This window comes from Epargyreus clarus, unplaced genomic scaffold (assembly GCF_041222505.1).
Source record: "Epargyreus clarus isolate Ecla_fem2 unplaced genomic scaffold, WU_Ecla_fem_2.2 ptg000024l, whole genome shotgun sequence".
In the NCBI taxonomy this organism is placed as follows: domain Eukaryota; kingdom Metazoa; phylum Arthropoda; class Insecta; order Lepidoptera; family Hesperiidae; genus Epargyreus; species Epargyreus clarus.
In genome coordinates, this window is record NW_027332231.1 from 930735 (window position 1) to 956445 (window position 25711).

At 33.7% G+C, this 25711-nt stretch overlaps 1 protein-coding gene across 1 annotated transcript in view; it reads left to right on the plus strand.

Annotated features, from left to right (window-relative positions):
- The window catches only part of LOC140752466 (uncharacterized), a 104138-nt gene that overhangs the window by 11298 nt on the left and 67129 nt on the right, over positions 1 to 25711 (plus strand). The window lies entirely within an intron of this gene.

The following is a 25711-nucleotide window of genomic DNA, read 5'->3' on the forward strand; positions in this document are numbered from 1 at the left end:
TATAAACCGCAAATATCATATTCAAATACATATATAATATTTGGCTTTTAAACACAGTTATTGTCCTACGATCTTTTACTACGTATACTAATTACGCATAAGCTCAAGCCGTGTAAACAAACAAACCACAAGCCAGACTCTTTCCTAATTGATTTGATTAGGTAGAAAAATAAATACAGGATTAGCTACAGGAATAATATTGTCCTTAGGGAATTACGCCAGGCCCGTCACAAACGTAATCATTATGTTTTGAGAATTTAACTTAGAAATGGTTGTAACTTTTTAAACACTTTTTAAGCTTTGTGTGTTCATCCTTCATGTATGTTACTGTTATTTCTATAGATTTCAATTTTATTGGATCGTGTACAATTAGTATAAACTTCATTTATTTTTTATATTATAATCAAAGTCAATTATATTAATTATATTTATTTTATAAATCAAAGAATTTGCTTTTAGACATCTTTGACTATATTGATTTATTCTTCATTTAAAACAATAGCCAAACCGTATTAGACTGATATATTATTAGAATGATATAATAGGTCTGATGGAACCTAAATATGATTATTCTAATGTCAACTTATTGAATATAACTACGAAACTACAAGTAGGTAGCTGACATACCCTACGGAATCTTCGTATTTTATTAATACTCGGTACTATTTACGCGGTACGATGTTAGATACTTCAATTAGAAGGTTTATAGTTTACAGCGAAAGGAACGGTCTAAGTCATTAAGAGATATAGGCAGACAGGTCAATACTATTCATTGGCTGGTTGTTAGCTGAGATTTATTTACATGGCCATTGCTACTGACCATAAAACTACGAACGAAATTGTCGTTTCTCATTTGGGGCCTTGTTTGACTGTCTTGATAAGAAAAGAAATATTAACGATGATATAGTAAAATTAATTGAAACATATGTAAATATTGTTGCAAATAGTAAAAGAACTTTCGCTAATACTAGGAGTACCAATTTCTACTTCTATGTTTATCGCCATGAATAACGTGATTCGAGATAACCGTTTAGAGTTAGTAGAACTCCTTTAGTTCGATTGCAGCGTTATAGGGTGATAAATTCACGTATATCTGCTATATAAGCAGTATTTGCGTTGCCATTTGCCAAGAGTATTTTAGTTTAGTCTTCAAGGATAACATCTCATCTATGATTGAGATTCTTGAGTACTTGTCATTATAAATTTGCTTTTTTTTATATTTCGGTACTAGCATCGTTCGTAGCTTATAGTTAGATCGTCTTGAGTAGGACAGTTGATACTAGTCTCGTTAGTCTAATAGCTGTTCCATCAAGTTCAGTTACAATAACATAATTAGGACGAACGATTTAATAATCATTACGGTTTGATAAACAAACGGTACTATTTGCAATACGCCTCCTAATAGTTTTGGTGATAACAACCATATTTCATTTCTCTATTCTATAATATTTTTCTCAATGGTAAATTGAGAAGTTTAGAATGGTTTCTTTGTTAGGTATCAATAGCAAACATTTTATTATCAATAATACCTACAATAGGGTTCATTGTAAATAGTTATGAAAAAGATGATGCAATTACCACATGCAGCACATGCATAGTTGCATCATCCCTTAAATGATGTGTAAACATTTGTAATCTGTTTACGTTGATAACTCATTTTTATCGCTTCATAAACTACTAAGGTGACATATAACTATGTTAGCTGAGCTTGAATATTTGTAAGCTGTATGTTAATTAAGAATTAAATTATTAAAAGGTAATCCACAAATTTCGTAAACCTTACCTAAGAAAATATTATCTTTAAATAAAAACATCGCCTGACCGCTAAGAGCTTTTAGAATTAGTTTTGGTGGTTAAACTTTATAGACCTAGTAAAAGACTGATCGGTGTTATATCTGCTTTAATTACCTCTTCGTGGTTCTGAACTTCAGTCTTATTGATACTTACTCTGTTCTGGATATCCAAGTGATTAAATCGAAGTAACAGTCCTCTATGGGAACTTCCTTTAAAAGACATAAAATGTTCATCGGATTCCATGCCTCCATTCAAAAGTTATGTCCGGGCAGACATAAAAACAAAATTGAGAGCATCCTTTTAGGAAGTTGGGCAATAAAAATTGCTTTCGTTCTCAAAAGACTGTTCGAATGTTATTGCCTGGAGAACGTATGTAGCATTAAATTCGCCTAACGTGCCATCAAATTTATATAAAATCTATCCATTACCATTAATTCTAAAACTAACTTTAATGTTCGAAAGTTATATCGCATCCAGGGTGAAATACTGAAACGCGCGTACAGTACAGTAAAAATAACTAATAAAAATTATATTTCGTAAACGTAATAATACATGTATATAAAATAATAATTTATATGAAAAAAAAAAACACCATTATAGGGACGATTAAAATATGATAAATCGCGATCAAGGAATCAACATGGATGGATGAATTTGTTAAGAGCAATTAAAGAACTTTTTCAAACAAGTAAATTAAAAGACACGGTTGTATCTTAATAACATAATACCTACTCAATAAATCAATATGAAGGTGTCACAAACCAGTCTGGTAGGTTACAGGAGATAAGATCATACGATGCACTCCTTAAACGTTGATTCATCTCGAAGCATTGTCAGTTCTTTTTTAATCGACGCTGATGGTAGTCTACGTCAAGTTGAAGACAATGCAGATAAAACAAAAGAAAAAGTTGATTAACCTGATGTCTTTAATAGGAAAAAGAAAAATGTTAACGTTAAATCAGAAAAGCATATTAAATAAGTAGAGGAACGTCGGTTTATAATATGCATGCTATCAAAGATGGACACAGATAAAGAAATACTGTTTCATAATAACTTTACCTTTGTTATATTCAGATTACCACTTTAAAGCATATAAGCAGCGATAAATTTGATTAATAAAAGAATAATCCAAAATTTTAAGTTGATCCTCAAAATTATTGACCAGCAAACTAGTTGAAGGTCTAACAGTTAAGCTCTTGGAGTGTGACCAGCAGATGACTAACAGGAACGAGTTCAGACAGGACGCAACATGTCATACGAACCGGTTATACGTTATCGTAGAGGTAAACTTGAGTAGGTATTGTTGGACTGACCCACACTTTTTATTGATAAGTTCGGTTATCTGCGTATGGTTTCAACGTGCTCTGAATACTACTAAACTACACGTCGTATCGGCTATTCTTAAAACTGATTATTCTGGGATCGTGTATTGTAGAATTTAGAACAAAGAGGTTTAATTAATTAAGGCCACAAATGGTTCTCACATTCGTCAAAATTAATAAGTCCAATCATAATCAGAGTCACATCGTAGTCAAGATTAAATTGCTAATAATCATAAATATTATTATAGGTTGTATCACATTTCACTGGTTATTATAATATTAATTTCAAGTAAGGTATAAACATAAATATTTAATTGAAAGTCCAGCGAAAATATCGATAATATGCGTGACACGACGAAAAGGTTATCATTGTGCTTTGCATTGTGATTTCCGGGTTAACAGGACCGTTAACCCGGAAAGGTAAAATCTGAATCTTAAATATTTGCAACCTAATCAACTTTGTAATTGTTCCGTAATTTATATGTTTATATTACGTAAAAATATGTTTATTAATATAAAATACGAATAAAATAAAATTAATATAAACTTAAAGCATGGCACAGAAAATGTTGTACCACACAAAGTTCATATTTTATTGCACATTACAATAGAATTACGAAATGGTTTATACTAAATCATTCAAACAACATTGTACTTTGAAAGCTTAAGTGAGTACAAGTTTAATAATAATGAACTAACAGATATATAGTATTGCGGTAGACCAAGCAACCTGGATTAGCAGCTATTAAGTAGTTAGCGTGCAAACCGCTTATTATAAACAAAAATTATTACATATTACCTCGCGAACAAGTTCAAGCAAGTTGCTCGAGCATTAATGCAAATAGAAGGTATAAGTATTCTAGTGGTATATGTATGACATTTCCGCTAAGTTACGCTTGGCACTGCGTACTGTTTTAGTAATTAATGCATTTAACCGTACACTACTATTTTCATAACAATACAAGTCAATAGATGAATCACAAACCTTCTTAGAACACTTGAAAACAAATGGACACATGATTCCATTAAATCAGAAACTTCAGTTGTAATGTTTATTTTATACGTGCGGTTTAGTGATACACTTTACGTTGAGCGGGTAACTAAAATCAATTTCTTGAACGACCGGGATTTCGTCATAATCCGGTTAGAAGGACCATCTTGAAAAGGATCGAAGGAAAATGATAAAACGTTATACCGTTTTAGGAAGCGATTACGATGCCTGTTATAGTTTCTTATTAAATTTGACTTACGTTGTTAAAAGCAATAAAGCCCATGGTGATATAGGCGTGCCGGTAGAAGGAAGCGTTACACGTGCAATAAATACAATTATATGACCTTGAACTTAAAAAATGTAGTTGTTTGCCTTAAACTGGTGTGTTCTCGCCTCGGGGCGATTGTATGAGGGGCAACTCTCGTCCGCAGCTTGTTCATGACAAAAATATATTAAGAGGCGAGATTTGAGAATTTAAAACCCTATTATTTCACGAAGTGCCTAAAACGAATGGTGCTCGAGTCGGTATAGAATTTTTAACAATATTTCTCACGCGACCTGCCTAAGGAAAGTTAGTGCTTATTCCTTTCACTACACTCCCTTTGTTACGCCATACAAAATCTATTATGGAACGTAATTTATCTAAAAAGAGATTTTCAAAGTTCCGAGCGTTGAAAGAGTTTTTGAAATCGGCGGGAGCAGTTCCCGAAGTTTCTTCTTCGTTACAAAGTTATTATTGTTTCTGACAGTCTTGTTAATGAAGAAAATTGACTGAAAGTAAGAGAAAACCTACATTTCAGACGTTGAACCTTTAACAATTGGATGGGGAATGGTTTTTTTTTAATTAGTGTCTTTTGTTTTCATTTCGTTTTGTATTCGGATTGGTCCATCCGAAATGGTCGGATTTTTAATTTCGATTCGTACGTAGAAAGATTTTATTTGTACATCGCAAATTAATGTTATACAGGCACCTGTAATGAAAGCTATATTACAAATGAGTCTCGCTTTATACTCAATTTTCAATAACGCGAAGCGGGTCTCGCTTTTGGGGCCGTAATTACACATTCACAAGCCGAGAACGTTCAAATTCTGTTCTTAATTGACGTCTGAGACTTCTGTTTTATGATATCAGCAACGACGGCTACAATTAAATATTTACCATTTATTCAAACAACCTTTTTGATTAGAAGCACCGGATTGTTCCCACTTAATTAAGAAAATGTTTCACTGGGAATACTTGTTAATATTTATTATTACACATTTGCGTTAACGTCAAAGGGTGAAATGTTTCTTTGGAAATTATTATCAATAAAGTAGCTCGATACTTGGAAATTTCGTGAAATGGTCCTAAGCAAAGATCGTTTGATTTTCCTTAATTGGGTCACTTACTGGAAATAGGGCCCTAATATAAATACTGCGTACATTTCCAAAATTATATTTTCCTTAAGGAAATAGCAAACTTCGATCATAAAGACATTGCTGATAAATTGAAGACTGTTTATTTGGAGTAAAAGGTAAGAATAGTTTTGTAAACGCAACAACATTATAAAACTGTCTATCTACTGTTTGCACAAGAGAGTTCCTCAATAGAAATGTTTAAACGAGAGCTTTTCGTTTACGAATAATATTTACGAAACGCCTTTTGACAGCTTTTAACATAAAACCAGTTTGTTGACGTTTTTAAAAGAGATAAAGCCAAGGATATGGCTCCAAAGATTAAATACACATTCTGAGCCAAAACATCCATTCAGTCGGAAAATACACGCAGACTAGCACAAATATCTATCTGCCAATATTACTTGGCCGAACGGAAATCGAATTCGAGACCCTTCATGCGAAAGGCAATTACAATGTCTGCTGAGATAGCTGTTAAATACTTGGCTAAGGTAGTATTTTACAGTTAATCTGATTTAATAGGGCGTGGAACAGAATAATTTAAGTCGAGAAAATTGCCCAAAAATTTGAATGCGAAATTCGGCGACCGAAAACCGAGCCAAGTAGCAAGAAATTTCAAACATACTTCGCGTTGACATGATTTTAAAGCAGCGAGTAAAAAAGATAATTCCAAATTCCTGAACGGGCGAGCTCGGATATGTAGATCAGTTCATGCTGACGATTTATGAAGAAAGCCGAGCGAAATATGGCGTCGTCGCGACAGTTTCCATTGAAACTTTTTTTACTGCTCCCCCCTTTCGATGGAAGATAAATTTGCAAATAGAGCACGGAAGACCACCCGGCTTAAGGAATTTATACCCAACTGTATTGAAATGTAAATAACTTGCCGTAAAGTTGTTTTTCTAGACAAGGATACAGGTACGTGTGGAAGCGGTTCCGTTCGCTTTGAATATTTAGGAGCTCCTGAGTGCACCGCTAGAGCAGAATGTGTTGGCTCTGAAAAGGCCGATAATTTTATTCAATTACTATTTACGGCCGTGTTTCCGTACATAACACATTTTCCAATACATTAATCCAACCGGGGAAAGATTTACCTAAGGCAATAACGCTATTTCATCTTGTTGGTTTATTTGCCAAAATAATGTTTGGTTTTATAGTAAAGTACGGGATAATATTTTATTTATAAAGTAAGTTTTTGAAGTATTTATTGCATTTCAAAATCACTCAATCGTTATTGAATATTGACGGGTAAAATGACATCAGCCATTACATAATTAACCCGTCATTATAATTAATGGTTTTATAACTGTATTATTTCATAACTCCTTCAATTTATAGAAAATCATCTCAATAACTTTTTATCGTTGGTAAATATGATGATGATGATGTTGGTAGAGATTACTATCCTTTAAATCTTAACTCATATATATGACTGCATTTTTGAACCAAATCCCTGTGTTTTTCTATCTTTCCATCTTATCTCCGTGCTTTAATACCGAATTCATCTGCACGTTCTCCTGAAATTACTGTTACACGAAAAGTCCAGGAACTCCCAACTCCCTCTTGGCAGATTTTTACGGCGCGGTAAAAGCTACCGAAGTTAAGTTCAGTTCAGAAGTAACTCGTTACTCCCGGTAATACGCCGTCAATATTTGCTCAGTTCCTCTGGGATTCTGTGAACTGCATCTATAGAAGGTAAGTACAGCTTTTTTCTTATTACGCAATCTGATCAGGATTGGTACTTACAGAAACTAGTTCAGCTATCGTCGGGGTTGTTCTGCAAATGATTTTAAGTCGGGATAAGTTGATCTAAAGCAATAGAAACCAAGATTAACTGTGTTTGCAAACTTATTGGCATTCTGGCTTTTATTGATTTAAATATTCAGGAATGTTTTACTCTTTTAACCTTTGGCCCTGCGAGGCGAATTCTTTAGGGGTGCCGTCTGGGTAATTCATGAAACCTTTTTACTGACATATGCCCCGATTGTTTGATATATGCACATATGAGAAAAAAATGAAACTCTAGTTTCACACGCCCAAGGTGCCTTTAAAAAAATGGTCACTTGGAAAAGTGTAACAATTTTGAGAACAAAGACGTTAGCTTTATATAGGTTATCATAGATGTAGACGATACCTAGATACAACCAGATAACGATAAGTCAACAAACAAACCAGCAAGTGAATCCACTACCGACCACCCCGTTCAGTTGCGACTCGTTATCGCTGCCAGTAATACACCGCTAATATTTGCTTTGTATCCCGCCGGGATGCTGCGATGGACCGCACACTGTACAAACACTGTCCACTGTCTTCAGATGCATCTGTTCTATCGGGAATTGTGCTAATAGAGAGCGTAAAGGACTTGAATTCGATTTTCTGTGCAGACCAATATGGTTTTGAAATTGTACACAAATATTCTTGTTTAGTAGTCTAATTTTATTGTAGTTTAACGTTACTTGGAATTCTAATAATATTACTGTGTCTTTTGGATTACAATCTTCGGTATTGCACTCAAGTTCAAATCTCAGACATAGTAATACTAAGTAATTTAATTTTAGTAATGAGTATATTCAAAATAGAATACATAAAAGCAATAGATATAAAATAGTGCTAGTATAAATTAAATTCGAATGATGTGATACGTATATGTATAAATCTTATAGATTACAAAATCGCATGAATGATACATCATAATCGTGTTAGATGATCTAATAATATATTTATATTACACAAAGTAATTTGTAATAAAGTCGTGCATAACTATTATTGACGGACGAATGGACGCGAAACACTCACATTTCAAGCACTTGACTCAATGGTGTTACGAGCCCGTAGATAGTTTTTATTAAGCGCATGTGAGCTATAAATTCTACATTTACAACGTTGAAAACTCGACCACTTTGTTGGTAGGCTATAAAAAGTTCAATTCGCACAACAAAGTGTCGGGTGCGGGCTCACGTTTGGCGAATTGCATCTGCGTCCGTTTTGGGGCAAACTTATTGATTGGGTGCATCGCATCTGGCGACAACGGTTCCCGGCGAGAATGCGCTCCACGTCAAAATATTCAAGCAAGAGAATCCCATGGGATCACCAACTTCCAGACTCAAAGAATTGTCCAAGTCACTCCGAGTTTCGGATATGCTTCGAATATCAACTCCGTGTATTACATTCTGTATTGAACCGTAGCTCCCGCTTCCTGACACGAGTCACGCAAACAGATGATAACACTAATCGGACTTGATTATTGTGACATCGTTGCGAACTGTTTAAAGTCAAGAGTCTGTTTCGAATTCCAAATACATCGTAAGCCAGAAGGTTTACGAGATAGAACGTCTCATCGACCGTTCGTTTCGGTTTACGGAGTCTATTGACTCTGTAATGCGACTCATTTCCCGAACACACCAGCTTTCGGGATAAGAAAAGTTCTGACATCCTCTTCTGAGTGGAAATGAAAGAAAGAGGCCCTTCGCTCGAGTACGGCGGCACTAAACTTAATACCTTTGATCTAACAACCAAAAGTTCGAATTAACTTGAATACAAAGACAGTCAAGGCCATCTGTTCGCTAAGAATCGAGTAACTAATTTAATGAAACAAGTTTAATGAGAATCTCGTTTAAAGCAAAATACAGTTGAGAATAATTTTTGTTTAATTGTTCTCACCTTTTGTTGAACTTCATTATAATGCTTATGTGTATACGTAACTATGGCTATCGAGTAACGCGTTCGAAGTGCGTGATGAATCATCAATCATAATGCCTTGTTTGCCCTTTTCTGTAATGCCGTTATTAATGTGATTGCATAGCACCAGTACGCTCCCTGTCGACTGTTACAATTTCTTTGCTTGTATTCGATCTCGTTCCCCCATTGTTGATTCGCTCGAGTCAGCATATCAAACAATTTACTTACAAGACGTCTATGATTTCTTTATTACGACCCCTTTTATCCTTTTCTCCGCCGGCTCTCGCCCGCTGCGAGAAATTTCCTTTCTACTTCCTTCTGTATCGCTCGGCAGATAAGGAGATATTGAATTTTGAAACATAAGGTTTCCTTTTTATCTCTCTCGCCATGATTCCCTGTGTATTTACAGTACGCTGTGTAAACATAAAGCTGTAGCGAGCGAGTGGCCTATTCAGTAAATTGGCATTCGCGTCGCGCTCCCTTACATTTCGCCCGAAATTCGTTTAGATTAAAAGGGATCACTGTTGAGGTATTCTTAAAACAGATCCGGTGGCATAAGCCGCATTACGGAAAAGAACTGCGTGCTAGTACGCGGTACGGTAAAGCTCTTGCGGTAATGTGTTTATAATTATATGTCTCAGTACGTTTCGCCGGTCGTGACAAGTATGTATAGTCTCGTGTGCATCTATTTGTCGTGATCACAGTAATGGCTTTCTGACCGTGAACTACAACGGGAATCGAATGGCGTCGACGGGAGAGCGGCTGAGTGTGCAATAATGTAAACGTTATACGATATAGGGGCTATTATCTATGTAATTAAATCCCTTGGTAGTGTTAAACGACCGTCCACGGTTAGGCATGTAATAAACAGTCGGTTGCTTGTTACTGCGTTCCCATGTGCATGGGAGATGCACGCTTCCACATTTAGCTCCGTTAGGACAAATATAGTGCGTTGCTCTGGAATTATCCGCGCAATACACGGAAAATTACTGTAGTGTTTACGGAGTCTTTTTTGTTCTCACACTCATACGTCTTATATGATTGCTGTTAATCTATCGTGATGTCATTATGCAATTATAATCAGTTCGCGGATCTGAAATGCTTGTTTCTAGGTATAGTTTTGTCATACTTTAGATAATGATAACTCTGTCGGTGTATAGTGACACTTGACGTTACATCTATTATCTAGAGTATTATATCCTGTACAATAATATGTGCTGAATTAGATTGGAATATTTTTAGTATGACAATCATAACTATTCATACAATTTCTTTATGTTACACATATATTCCTTCAGTTATTGTACCGCAATGTAGATTAAATGGGTTTGAACCTTATTTGCATTAATTTAAAATTTAGTCTCCAACTAGAGCGACAATTTTAAAGTTGCTTGATACCAAGCAAGCAATATCTTGTTTGTATCAAAAGCTTTGTCGAAATCCAATTTAATTAAAATATCTTTTTGTTGAACTTAAATATTTAAATCGAAGCTGTGTTAGTAAAATTTGAAATGAAATTTCAAATTCGACTAGCAAATGCTAACATTAACGATTCAAATGTAAACTATTCAACAAAAGTCATTGAGAATTAGAAGCAATTATAAACATTGATTTAACTAAGCGTTTACACAAACGAGACCGAGTTTTATCATAATCACATGCTGAAGGAAGGATTTATGTTACACTTGGCCAGTTTAACTAGTTGCTGCTATTCGTAGAATACATCTAATGTAGCTAACTAGTTAAAACAAAATTATTGCTTAAATTTCAAGGGATACATCTTATCAATTACTTCTTGGAAATACCATGTTTTTAGAATTTTAAAATTTATTTAACAGAATAAGTGCTACCGCTATTAAGTGCTTATACTTTCTTTAATATATTAAATCGAAAATGTACTTAATTAATATGCGAGTCCTTATTAATAATGATGATGAAATGAGGATATAAATATTAAAAAACTCCAAAAATACTTATCTGCGTATATTGGCAGGTTGCAATCTAAAATTCACCATTAGAAATCCAATGCAATCAGAGCGACGTAATAGTATGTTCTGCGTAGTAAGAGCGGCCACGGGCGCTCAGTTAACACGTGGAACTTCGCGATGTTCTATTTCCGTATGGCATCGACCGTTGAATTTGTAAACTCTTACTGCTTTATTTCGTGGCTCATTAATTAGGTAATTTGGCTCAGCTGCACATATGGTACTAGCATGTATACTCTCTGATGCGTACATAATATTTTTGGTAAATCAAATTCTCTCACTTTGTAATTCTTTGATAAGTTCACGTACCTAACGTTCTCTTTCTCGTACCTAATATTTTTTATCACATTGTCATTAAAACTAAATCTCCTGTCACTGTTATTTTTAAAAACGGTTGAGATTGTTTCACTGACTTTCATTAACGGTGGTGTTGACAGATGCTAAATGGTCAACTATTATTAGAAAATCTTAATGTTTGTGTACAGTTTGCACGGAAAATTGGCTTTCAATCAAAACTATGCTGACCAGACAGACAGACGCCAATATTACTTACTATCTATCGACAGGACTTCGGTTAAAATGCAAAAGATAGCATGCTCAACTAGCTATGCAAGAACGAAAAATTATTTTAACCTTTACCGGATTCAGAGACGGCTAGTTCTTGATGAAATTCTTTACCAATGTTGAATTATTGTATAGATTTTGTTAAACATCTTAAATATTCCGTTTATTCGTATATTTTCAATGTAATGGTAATAACGCTTGAGTCAGTCTTAAAAAGTCAAGCGATCGGACTTGTCTGACACGCACAAGGTTCTAGGATGGATACCTGGTCTAATTGATATCTTAATGATAAATTTAAATTTCTCTCCATGGTCTACATTTACTTAACTTATCCTTTTCTTATCTTTGGCACGCACGATACAGGAAATTATACTAGTAGGTACTATGCTTAAATATTCTAGAAAATATTAATATAAACCATTCTCTTTATATGCAGGTACGGCTATAGTTTGTTAGAGCGATATGGGTACTATATTATATATTTTACGTGGTATTCGCGTATATTTAACACTAACTTTTTAAATATAAGATTTTTCGTCACTTCTTTACTTCAATTCTCTCCTTCATACTTTTTAATCCCGACGTAGTAACCAACTGGTCTACATAACTTGGCACTATTTTTAATAAATTTGCATTGAATGACCCACAGGAATGAATATACGTAACATTTCTAGAATGCTATATGATGGCGTGAATCATAGTGTCAATACATTCAAGCACTACATTATTATTTACATAGACGAGCCACGTTTTGTCATTAATTAAGCCTTTTGTGTATTCATGATCTTAAATCATTGTCATTGAAAGTGTTATTGCTTTTCCTTGATTGGTATCGGTTTATGTTCTTTCCATATTATCGAAAATCATCAAATAAAATTGGATTATTATTATATGCCGCTCTTCTTCATAATAATTAATTATACTATCAAGACTTATTCTTATGTAAACCAATATTTCTTAACAATTTTCAATGCATGGGTAAAGGGAGTATGTTGGTCTTAACACTTTAAATACTTGGCTTCTTTCATTGTAGTTATTTTAAGATAATCAGCTTCTGAAACCATAAGACTAACAAGGCCTTATTAAGTGAACTACATTATGAATATAAGAGCAGTCGTCTTTACTAATTTAATATTATGTAACGTGGCCTCCTTCAAGTATATGAGTAAACATCTGATCGGATTGTTACTATACATAGAGAATTAGTTCCTAGATTTAGGAACTTGTTTCACTGTAGCGAAGACACGAGAAGCTATATAAACCGTAAATGATTGATTAATTAATTGTTTGGTAATGAAATATATACCAATATGATTACCAAAAAAACTTACCAAATGTAATAAAAATATCCATTTTTATACTCGTGTTTTGGTCTCAAAGCAATTTGATTTCTTTAAAAGACGCTATTTAGTTTCTTCTTTCAAGTTGTTAGTGAAACATGTAATATCTTTGAATTCGATTTCAAGAACACTGAAGTCTTTAGGGAGTCTCGAATTCGCTTCGCAGTTCAAGGTACCCTTCGCAAGTGTCAAGATCTGAATCCTCTAAACCCCACGCGTCTAGCCATTCTCAGTCCAATTTCTCGTTATCTCGGTAAAGGATTGGTCGATACGTTAGAGAGGAACAGCACGATCAGAATGCCGATAAGACTGGCTGGAGCGTGCCAAAAGTCGGATTTATTATGCTAAAATTGGAAATCAAAAAGTGGATGCATTTCGAATGGTGAACGTATTCGCTGATTATGCACTGTGAACCATTCGATAACTGAATTATTGCTTCAGACAAGATCTGCTAGTCGGTAAATGTTTTTCATGGCCACATGTAATTACTGGTTTACTATCAAGTGGATATTGAACAGTGCTCTCATAAAGCTGCATCCATTCTGCAGATGCTTTTATGACTACTTCGGTCACTGCATTTATGTCATCTTTCTATCACAGTTTATGTCCGACATATTGTCGATTTGGATTCACCGCCATTTGGGGAAAACCCATTCTATTTTAAACGAGCGGCTATCTTTCGAATGGGTGGTCATAGAGTTTTTACATGCCTACTTTATGACTAAAAATGTTCGTCATTGCGTGGGTACTTTCCCAATTTGTTACAGTGTCTATTGCTACTTCTAATCATTAATAATGTACGTTATTATTATTGAAACAACATCTTAACTTCTTGTGCCTTACTGTAAGATTCAATTACATTAGTTCTTGCATAGTCATTAGTTGTATTGGATCTAACGACATTTACCTTTGATCCTTTCAAAACTCAACGCCGCTCTGTTATTTGAAGGATGAATATGTTAGAGTTAGACAGAATATTATTATACATATTTCCAGTACATTCTAGCCATAAAATATTTTCACATAACTCGATAAACTGCAGGACAAATCCATCATAACAATCGTATCGTTACATCATTACACGCGCTCTCCTGCGCCGGTTTTATTAATAAACAGCCACGTGTGCGATAGACGCTTGCGCTTACGGCGTGTTTATATTGATTAGTTTAAAGCGGATTTAGCGGGATCGTTTGTTTTATAATGATTCGCCAAGTACGAGTTGAACTTGCAAATCGAGGCTTCCGTACCACCAAATGTTCATTATTTTTTACTTATGTTCATTATTTTACTTATTTATATGACGTACAACAATACTTATTTATATGACGTACGGTTTATCGATTTACCAAAAAATACCCGGTTTGTTATTTATATTCATTTTATTTTTAGAATTTCTTGTTATAGCGGTCACCGTTATGCATTCCGAAAAATTCAACAGTCTATCTCGGTTTTAGAGATAGAGCCCTATGACAGAAGGACAGACAGCGGAGTCATAGTAATAGGGTCCTTTGTGTACGGAACCCTAAAAACTACGACTCAAATGCATGTTTATCTTCTGGGTTCGATTAGGTTTGAAATCATAATTGCAGTTAAAATATGCAAGTCGAACTTGTTTTCTGTAGATTATATGAGTAATTTAAGTAATGTTAAAAATAAAGTAAACTACTGTTAAAAGTACCTAAATTTATAAATAGAATTAATGAAACATAAAAGTACAGTCACTGCGTATATATCTTTTAATTATATAATGTAATATACATGTCTAACTAATTCTATAATGTATCTCCAATCTACATATCGATCTATATCGACCTTAGGTACGATTATTTATAATAAATAAAGAAACTTATATTCCAAATACCATTCTTACATAAAAATAACACGTAAATAAAAATCATTAGAAAACGACTACATCAATTTTACCTTCTTATTATGTCATCTTAAATCATTATAAGGATTCTTTACAACTTAATTCGAAGCGTTCATATTTCATTTAAGACATTGGACATTAAATTACATTGTTTTGTTGTTTTGACTTAAAATACGACTAAAAGTTAAAGTTACTACCGCTAAAACCTCCCGTTGTGAAACCGCTGTCTCTTATGGCCACCCGCTGGGCGTGGTAACGTGACCACACGCGATCATATGTTAGATATCGTAGCTTACTGTAATATGATATCCTATATTTAGTTGATACACATTAAATGTTGTATGTCAAATTACACGTGAACTTTTGTAACCGTGTATTGGGTGTTTAGGGTCTAAGTTTAGTCATTTTGCGCATAGAACACTTGTATCATCTCCATCAGTAATTCCAGTATCTAATGTTTCATAAAATTATTTTAGTTATTCATAAAAAATACATACAGATTTTTTATTCTTGGTAATATTATATTTTAGCAAACTATTTTAAAGTTTGCCATTATTGTTACTAGCCTAAATAATCAAAGAAACAAATTTATGTTGATAGTCGTGGCCTTAGATGAAAAAATATTTACCAGTAAAATAATAGTAATATTCTGTGTCTTAAGTGTACTTGCTAAGTTGCATAAAACATTATAATAATATTACGTATAATATAACTCAATGACTCTTATGTAATCTAACAACATTGTAACCACCAGTTAAACAAATAATTAGAACACAAACAAACAGATACAGAAGTCAATATAGGAATAGCAAAACTAATATTTAAATGGTAGCACCAAACAGTGGTTCATTGTAGTGGTATCTACACGGAATCGATATTGAACTCGCTGACAGACAAACATTGTTAGCTGTAGATAAGCCTGACTTTGTAAACCGGTGACTTTGTAAACGATTCCATACAAAAAATCAGCGCACAAATGTCGCAAAAACTGAGTATCAAATTAAAAGTGCAATCAAATTGATCGTTTTTGATTAAAACTTAACACTGCAATTATACAAAGCTCTAAAATCTATTTGAGATAAATTTTCAAAACGATGTAACCATACACTAGCACGAGCAAATACTTTACAATTTATATCATACGATATGAGTCGAGTTGATAACTCGACGCAAAAACATGTACTTATTTTGTTTACATGAACGTAACTACACGTGTTAATTTTGGTAGGGATATATTACGAGCACTTCGTAGTGATGTTTATTTATATTCTAGACACTTTGAATAGAACGTAGATTTGTTAGAAAATGTGGTAGTAGTTTATTTTGAAACATATGTTTATATTATTACATATGACGCTTAGGACGATGCAGTTGCGAATGACGTCTTGAATGATAAACGTGTGCGGTGTGTAGGTAAATTGATGTTCTTCTTATATTGTATTTAATTACAATTCTGATATGATTAAAAGTCAGATAAACATTACTCACAAATTGCATATCCAGCCTAATCGTTAATACTTATATAAATACTCAAGAAATAAAAATTATTTATCGGGGATTTACCGAATTACTTGTATAGTTTAGTGTTTACTGTTTTGTAAAGATACTTGTTAGGTGGTTGCAGCTCTATGGTTAAATAATAATATGGTGATATTAATGTGGTATCTTAAATCCTCAGAAGTGGCAGGATAAAAATTCAATAATTCCAAACATACCTATACCTATAAAATTTAGTTATTGTATTCAATATGGTTTAGTTATATAATAATTGCATATAAAATAATAAATTTAACCTACAAAACGATTTTAGTAACCGTTTTCCTGAATGACTTTTAATGACATCCTTATTTAGGATTCTTCACGAAACAAGAATTGTAACCGAAAAAAATGCCCCACTAAGCAACAGAGCAGGTGATGTTATTGTAGGAGGTAAATTACCTGCTACATTTTTTTGCTTTTATCTATGAGGAAGTGATTTTGCTTTGTGAGATAGAAATGAGGTCGTAAAGTAATGAATGTTAAGGTCTATTGTTGCTGCAATAAAGTTTTAGGGTTCCGCAGGAAGCACGAATGGGATCATATAAACTAGGAGACGTTAAGGCCCCGCTTGTTTTTGGGGAAGATAGCAGGAAACGTTCTATATTTCATATATGTTTACGTGATGTCGTTTCATTTATTTCTATGTGGTTCCGATGTATTTCCGATTACCGTATTTTTTGCTATCTTCTAAAGGAATCTCACCTTTTTTTATTACAGTAATGTAATTCGTTTGGTTGTAGACTAGTATAGCTTAACATTTTCAAGAAATACTAAAGGTCTAGTAGTAAATTCTTGATTACTATTGTAGTACAATAAATGCTTAATGTTTATTACTTTTCAAATGTCGATAGATTTAAATTTAATAACCTTTAACAATCCATTCTTCAAATAAAATTTTCTACATCTAACTTAAACTATTATTGAGTTTAGTTGCTTCAGTGTCGAGCATTAAATTTTAAATTATTCCTTCAATGGCCGTATCCCTAAAATAAGTTACTTCGTCCAAATTAAGTTGCTTAATTATAGCACTTTGTATTTAACTGTAGCCAAAATGTAGATAAATAGCCTTCACGTGGTCATGTGTCAAGTACACGGTTGTAAAAATATTCGTGTTTACAACGAATAAATTAGCTAGCACTACTATGTTACTACGTTAGAATAAAAACTGTTGCCAAATAATGTAAATACAAGTTTGGCGGCTCACGGCTTGCGATATGTTATGACATTATAAATAATTTGATTAACGATAGGAAATTCTTAAGCAACTATTTTACGACAGCGCTAAACTTCCGGATTGTATCCTCTTCCTTCATAAACGCTTTATTGTAGCTATTGCGTGTATTGTCTTGTTATTTCTTAACAACAGAAATATAATAACAGAGAAGGACAAAACATTTATGTTCAAAGGATGTAAACTATGAAAACTTCTAGAATATTAGCAGGAATTTATATTGATTATAGAAATAATATGCGTATTATATATTCATAAATGCATATATCCAGATTAATCCAAGCAGTTGAACAGAAAACTCAGATTTATTTCAATCATGCATTCATCGTTGATCTGTGAAACAGCTGAGAGGCTATTATGGTCGATTAGTGTTCATTGCCTCTTGGACTGATTCTATAAAAAGGACAGTAGGTACCAATGATTCATAACCCTTAATTGAAGCAGTTCATCTAGATCATGTTATTAAACTTGTGACTTGATTTCACATATTTTGTAGCTTAAATTTTATTCTGAGTTTTTCTTACTTGTCCTACTAAGGATTTTTTATGAACAAAGCAATCCATCGAAGTAGCAAATGAGAACTTACATTACTAGCCTTAAACAAGCAACTGATCTTAATAAGTTTTGTTTAAACTTAATCATAAATAGGTTGCCTCTGCCTATCACTAAGTTAATTTTACCTAATATCAAAATTCAACTGACAGGCACAAGATCCAACAGTGCATAGTGACGACATTCATATTTTTAATAATTAATACTTCCTCGATTCCCTGTTGGAAGTGAAAGAAATCCACAAGTCCCACTTTTACTAAGCTCATTTCCATTCTGACGTTACGTTCACTTATCTTGGCCTAAGTAAAATATCTTGTCCCACGACTCGGAAAGATTAAGAAGTTTCGTGGAATTTGTAAGTTGCAGGATTCCGGGGTAAGCCGTGATATTGTTACGGGGTGAACTTAAAAGATTTTTTTAAGTTTCCTCATCAAGGGATAACGGATTTTAAAGTCTTTTGCTTTAATTGTTTGAAGAAGTCCCTTTAGCTTTTTAAGTTACTTCAATGTCATTTATAAATTGATTATGGAAAATACTTTAAATTTATTATATGACGTCTTATCTGTATAAAGTGCTTCATTGCAGATATTTAGCAATACAAGAATTTGTAGACTACTCTTCTACGTATACATGATTACACATCTGTAAATAGTTGACCATACAAACATTTTTGTAATGAATTCTGATCGCTTTTGCATAGTCTACACATCTGTATTTTGTTGCTCTTACTATGTTATGTTTATGTTTCATACAAATTACTGTATAAATATGTACGTAAACTCATTTCTCTATAACGATGCTCGCGCTCAGCCGAGGGTTCAAATAAATAGTTTATCTTTCCTATGTACCTTTCGCAAAATCCTGTTTACGATCTAAACTGCAAGTAGCCGAACGCAACGAAGTGGATCGAGAGCTAATGCAGAACGAAGATATGATCCAAAACAAACGTATCAATAGATTGATCGAACCACGTCTGTTATGAAGCAGAATTATCCTTGAGGTATTGTTAACAGTACTATCTCGACATTAGCTTTATGTGAGCAGATTAAATCAAGTGCCGCTTCATATCGATCGATGGTTAACTAACCGCTGTGTTTACGTCTACATAATTCATAGGCGTCTAGCGGTATATCGTCTTGTCACACCACAAACTGACTAATGTTATCTAAAAAAAATAAAGGTCTATTATGATACTGAATAATTAGCACCTTCGCTGCTGTTATTTGACTTCTTTCACACTGACTTCCATAGTTAACAGGACTTTAATAAGTTGTTTATCATTGTTCGCATATTCAGCTACTCGTTTCTTGGTCGCAGTAAAACAGGTCCTATAGTACCATTTCCATCTTTCATCGTCCCGTCATCTAATAGGGATTCATGAGCTAGAATACTTATAGCTTTTGTGTTTACTGCCATTTGAATATTTTCCTCTCTACCCTCGCTTTTATTACACATACACTTAAGCTTTTACTAAAGTCTGTACACATTTTACTAATACTTAATTTGAAAAGTTACCAGGCAATAAATTAACGTTAAGTACTAAAATATCAGCTTCATACAAATTGTTCTGCTTCTGCAAAATGTTCGGTAACTTAGCCAGCACTACGTAAATAACTAAAGACTAGTTCGGATAGATTACCGGCATTGTTATTAAGTTCTTGCAATGAAACTTCATTAACAAGTTTACAAGCGACGACGTTGAGAAATGCAATAAAAGGGGATTGTAGTTCCTTAGTAGGTTGTGATAACAGTAATAAAGTTTACTTCATTTAACAAGTAGCCCGGTGTTTCTGACACATTTTATTCGCTAGCCGCTTTACTCAAACATTTGCACCAGTCAGTTATACCAAGCAGTATTTGCAGATAGATAAGGGCACTAGCAAGGTTGCAAGGCTCACCACAAATGTTTGCTCAAATAATATTTTCTTGTGAGCCCCCACTTGATGTCGACATCAAATTAAACAAGTTTAAACCGAGACCGCTTTTAGAACTCTGATAAAAGCTTATGGGAGTGATGACAAAACAATCATTATCTTTTTGGAATGAATAGCCTTTTTAAAGGCTCTTTTAACGCAGCGAATAAAAATATTACTTTATTAATTTAGTATTGAAATGATTGACATAAATGATAGGACGAATAGTAACGAAATTCTGACTTCGCGCTATTTTACAAACTTCAAAGTAATAAGACGGTTGAATTTCCAGTGTAATAAATTATGTAAGGTTCAATCACATTACTTTCCCTGTTTCACAAGAATTCAAGAATACCTTAAGTATTAGTCATTACGAAGGGGGACTCCAAATTGTAGGTTGCGAATCGAACCACCTGACTCGGCTTGGATAGCACATTTTTTTACACTTGAGTAACTAAAGCAAACATCTGTTTCATACAGGCGAAATTTCTGAACAGTTGTCCGATGTTTTTACCTTATTTGAACATCTGAATAAACAATTTGTTTTCGTTTGCGAGCACGAGACGTGGTTGCGATAATTCCTGCATCGTCTTTTGCGACTGTTTCAATATTAATAAATTTAATATTTTTTTCTACCTTTCATGTATTCCGCCAGTAAAAAATGCTTCTAGGGCCAAGTACTTCTGCATTTAATAACGTGATGCACTATTTCATACATAAAGTAATAATTATCTGTAAATTATTTCGTGCTAGGGAGAGTAAAATCTTTCTACGTGAGGAATAAAGAATTATTAAAATAGAACATTCTATCCACTCTAAATGGATAGACGTCAGTGTTATAATGGACAAAGGAACCAATAGCGAGAGACAAAAGACCCATCCTTTATTCAAAACTGATTCTAGCTTTGAGGGATTTTATTTATTTACAGCAACATAATAGGGACTAGAATGGCGTGGAAGCCGAGCGAGACGATGAGGGCTGTAAAGTGCGGTAGCGTAAATAAAAAAATGAAGCAACGAAAAATGGTTTTTAAACGAAAACATAGTGAAGGAGATAAGGACGTTTTATTGTGCCACAACATAGGGGCGGACGACAAAACATATGACAAAAAACAGAACAGTAGAGGCTGCTCCCATATCACGTTACGTAAGAAATCTTTCCGAATGTCGATGGAATCAGAGAAAAGGAAAGTAGCATAAATAATTTATACCCAATAAACTTAACAACTGGTAATTTGAAAAACTTTTAGGATGATATAAATATTTAAGGACGAAAATTAAGCACGAAACATTAAATACGCCGTCTCACTTAAACGATCTCAACGTGATCGGAATACAAGAAGAAGTCATTTAAACGACTCCCAAGGTGGTATCAGATGACACGGTGTGTATTTTCAACGCTAGGATTCATGCTGCATTTCTATTTCTAAAGAATTGAGATATCTACTTGCAGTGAAACCTAGCTCATAAAATATACAATACATTATTATCTGAACCAGAGCCCGTAGCATATGAGGCATATATGATATGTATCTAATAGAATAATACATCAAAACGTTCTGTACCTATCTGATGTACGAATGCTTCTACCTGTCTTCATCAATAATATTTTTTATGAAGCAAGTTTCTTTCTAACATTGTCTAATATAGTCTGCCAGTTTGTGATTGATGTATTTTGAATTCTCTGGAGCTTTGAAGGATTCTTGTTCGTTAAATTTCGTAGAGTCCTTAAAATACGTGACAGATAATAGGCATTGATTTTATAGGTACGTCTCATTTATATTTATATGACACTTCTGTTGTTATTGACGTTGATTTTCCTCCAGAAACTATACTTTGGCGATATATTTCGTAATACTCTTAACAATAAAAGAACTCTTACAAACAAGCCCGTTCAATCGCGGATAAACATCAGCATAATCAGTATTTATCACGCAACAATAAAAGCGATAAAGATAATCTTGTAATCGATTTATCTAATGTCGTCACTCGAACGAGAACTAATTAAAAACCGGACATTAAAAAAATGGACTCGTCCAGCTACTGAGCCGACGAAAAATAAAGGAACCGGGCTCCCGTCCGGGCAATCTCGATAAAATTGTGTAAGAGGATTAAAAGATTTATTGTGCAAACCTCTTCAAAGGAAATTTTCGGATGTTCCCGTTTTATTTTGTTCGTTCGCTTCTACGTTGTCTGGTTTTGTACGTGCCGTCGCATAACTTAGTTGAAACGCTTAAACGCATTCGTTTATTTAGCTCGTTGATGTTAATGCCTACTTGTTTACTGTTTATACCTTCTTCTTTCGAGGCCTTATTATTTTTTAAAGCAAAAACGCTTATCGCGGTTTTAAGAGGCCACTTAAACGCATAATGATGGTCACTTCTTTAAGTGGCACCTAAAACACTCAGAGATATCAGTTACGACATTTATGACGAGGCATTTGCGTATTTAATGATATATTTTATTTCGTCTAATAACCATTCGTTTTTAACATGCTCTTACTTTGTAAAAGAGACTACGATTCAAAAGAAACTTGTTAAAATCTGCTAATTAACGTATACTATGCTCTTGGTACGAATGTCTATCTGTAATCGAATAACATCGTCCGGAAAGCCGATTGCCGAGCGAGTAGAGCCACGTACAATTGCTAGTAACGTAATAATGTGCGTGATTGAACGAACAGACGTCTTTAATTAATGTCTTTACGAGAACTTCCAGGCTAATAATAAATTCTCTCTGTTGCAGGTAAACACTAGCAGTAACCGACCGTTCAGTAAGCGAAAGCGAGTAAGTGTTGCCAGATGGTATTAATGGGAGTAAGTTCGTGTATTTAGAGAAACTTTATAACTATGATGATCCAAACTATAAAGCTAAAGTTATAGTAGTATGTACAAAATGAAATGTATTATAGAATATTCGAAATATGGGTACTCGTTTTCGTTTACCTATGATTTTGTGTGTGTTTATGAATTGTTGGTGTTAGCATTCCCATTAAAATATTTTTTTAGTATAAAGTAATACATAATTATAGTTATTTTAATCATATCAGTAATCTTATACAAATTGAGTTCTGTCGATTAAGTGCAATTTATTTTTTACTAAAAATAATTAAAATGTATTATTAACCATACATTTAATTTTCTTATTTATGTTATGATTAAAAACTTTAATAACAATTTTAATATTGGAGACCTTGCGAGTTTTATTACTTGCCTTTCCCACAATTCACCCAGTACCTTTAGAGCTAGCAACACAAACCGTATATCACGGCTGTGTCTCGCGCTGTTTTATATCGAGTCCTTTATATTACCCGTGGAAGCTATTACCTTTCCTAAGTAAACTATAACGATAAATTCAGAGCCACGCCCCTACTCTTTAACAATTCATGTCGGTGCTTAGTAGTTGTTAATAAAAAAATATTGGACTACTATTTCTTTTCGCAACGTTCTCTTTATACGCTTTTAGTTCTAATCTTTGTATTATCTTTAAATCAAATTTATTCCTCAATTGCGTTCTGAATTCACGCATATGTTTTAACTTCACAGTCGGTTACCTTATCAAGTCATTTGAAACTAATTAAAGTAATTCTAGTAGATGTGATGTTAATATTTTAAACATCGGTAACTTAATGCTTCTTAGATCAACGTCAAAATAATCATCACCACCGGAAATGAATTTTGAACTACTCGACGTAAACCAGTTCTGTCTTTAAACCAATTAGGTGTAATTAATCGATGGAAATTGAAACCAATTCTAACTCTTTGAAGTTACCGCTCGACCGGACACCCAGGTTGAAATTTAAGTGCGATAATCCTTATTATGATTATTCAGTATCATTATTAATAATATTCTAGTCACCACTCTTCGTATAGGTTTCTTACTTAGTACTATATAATTATCTCTATAGTTAAATTATGCGTTGGGCATTTTATGGACAGTTGTAACATAACAGGTTTATCGTTAAATATAACATCTAGTATGTAGATAATATGTATCTATATAAGGCTTCCTCCTTCCTATTATTTAAGCATACTACCAACTGCAAAGTAACAAGTCGTATTAATCACAAGGCTAGCGCTTCCAGTCTCCCTTCTCCAGTCACTAACGAGACCTAATCTAGGTTTAGCGTTAAAATATTATTTGTTTCCTGCTCTACTGTTTTAAGTGACATATTAATTCGTTCGTCGACTCTTAAGTAGGGACTTCCTCATTAACTGTTTTGTTATTATTTATTCTGGCGCGTCCACTTAACATCGCTCCAGAAGCAGTCACCTTAATATTTTAATAGGTCCGTTTGTCTCTATTAGGTGTGCCATTTATAGCTCACGTATCGCCGATAGTTAATGACAGTAATGATGGCCATCTCGCACTTGGAACTGATGTCGCTGGTGATAAATTGTTAATAGTCATCCCGAACTCAATATCAAATAAGTCGTAAATAAGATAATTAAGGAAACGTTTACCCGACAGTATAAAATCGTTTGTTCTAATGGTCGGTGACAGACGCGCCTTAGTCTAAGATCGTCTAAACTGATTAAGATAGATGCAATTAAAGTGTCTCTTAAATATTGCAGACAGAAAAATAAAATCAAAAGCATTTTTGAAAGTGTCTGCTCGATAAGGATGAAAGTTTAGGCTAGACTAGACTTAGTAGTTAGCAATATAATGACGCCAATGCGATCCATCAGTAATTGGAACGATACTACGTGACGCGTAATAAAAAACGTAATTTCAACCAATGTTACTTAATGCCTGCGAAGTGTCAGCCGAATTTGTTCTGTTCTTATTTCGACCGCCTTGAAATATTGTGAAATTAGCACAGATGACCGCACTTAAAATCATATAGTAATTTGCCAAGCGGATAAAATTATTAAAATTAAAGCATTTTAAATTCCACACAAATATATTATGTCACGGACGCGGATGAGGATGTATCAAACATAAATAAATAGACTGTCACGAACAGCCTCGCGCAGGCAATTTGCTTTGGGAACTTTCAGAATTTTTATTTTATTCAACTTTGAACATTTCGCTGGCCGGCGGCTTTAGCCTGATTTAAGTGAGGCTTTGGATACATTCGTGGACGTATAAAGCATTTTTAAACTAGAAAATATTATTTAAAGCCCGTCATTTTTATTCTTACACTATATTTTACCGTTTCTGTTTAAAACTTGCTTCATTAATATATTATAAAGGAAAGCTAATTTGGCATTATCACAGAATAAAGTTTAAAGTGAAACTGCGTCATTAGGAAAATTAATGAAGTTGGCTGGGAATTCACAAAGGATAATTATTGAAATGCGAAGTTCAAAGGTCCTTTCGAACATATTTTTTGTATAGTTGTAGATACAGAAGTCACACTATAATAGCATTGAATCTTCAATCTTAAGTAATTAAAACAAGTTGAAAAGTTTAGTTCAAATGGAGGCAAGAATCTATTAATTCACTGTAAGATGCTGAAATAAATCACTCCAACCAACCTCCAGCTCGTTGAGATTTAGATGATACTTCAGAGTTATTCTTAAATTAAAATTATT